Source organism: Cyprinodon variegatus, unplaced genomic scaffold (assembly GCF_000732505.1).
Source record: "Cyprinodon variegatus isolate N-32 unplaced genomic scaffold, C_variegatus-1.0 Scaffold1625, whole genome shotgun sequence".
Taxonomy (NCBI): Eukaryota; Metazoa; Chordata; class Actinopteri; order Cyprinodontiformes; family Cyprinodontidae; genus Cyprinodon; species Cyprinodon variegatus.
The window spans coordinates 20,004-20,703 of NW_015152078.1; positions in this window are offsets into that span (position 1 = coordinate 20,004).

A 700-nucleotide genomic window follows, 5' to 3' on the forward strand; every position below is an offset into this window, starting at 1 on the left:
AACGACTGTGGTTTATGGAATGGTAATAGCTAAGAAAGTAATATTAAGGCTGTGGAAAACTGACAAGGTTCCTTGGTTTAAAATGTGGATAAGCGATTTTACTGATATTCTTTATTTGGAAAAACTGCGGTATGATGTTAAGGACTCCACTAATAAGTTCTGTAGTATTTGGCAGCCAGTTCTGGACCATATTTCTCAGTCTAAGACTGACCCTGACAGTCGCTCAGTTTCTTTCATGGAAATGTAGTACTATTCTAAAGTGTAAATGGTAATCGGTGCAGTGTAACAGTTATTTAGATAATTTGTCTGGCTTGTTTCCATTTTTTATGTTTATTTTATTTACCTTTTTTTTTTTCTTCCTCTCTCTCTTCCTGTCTTTCTCTCCTCTCTTTCCCTCTTGTTATTGAAGGGTTTTTTCTGTCTCTCTCTTTTTTTTTTTTTTTGCTTTTTGCATTACTACTATTGTTGTACTGGTAAGAGTATATTTTTTCTTGAAACCTAATTTTTTAATATATATGTATGCTTTATACTCGGGTGTGTGATTTTTGTATGTTTCACTTTGAAAACTTAATAAACATATATTTAAAAAAAAAAATGACAAGTTCGAAGTTAGGACAAAGAAAATCTAAATAAATTTTTTATTTTGGTTAAAAATAATCGCAATTTTGATTTTGGCAAAATCGTTCAGCCTTAATCCACA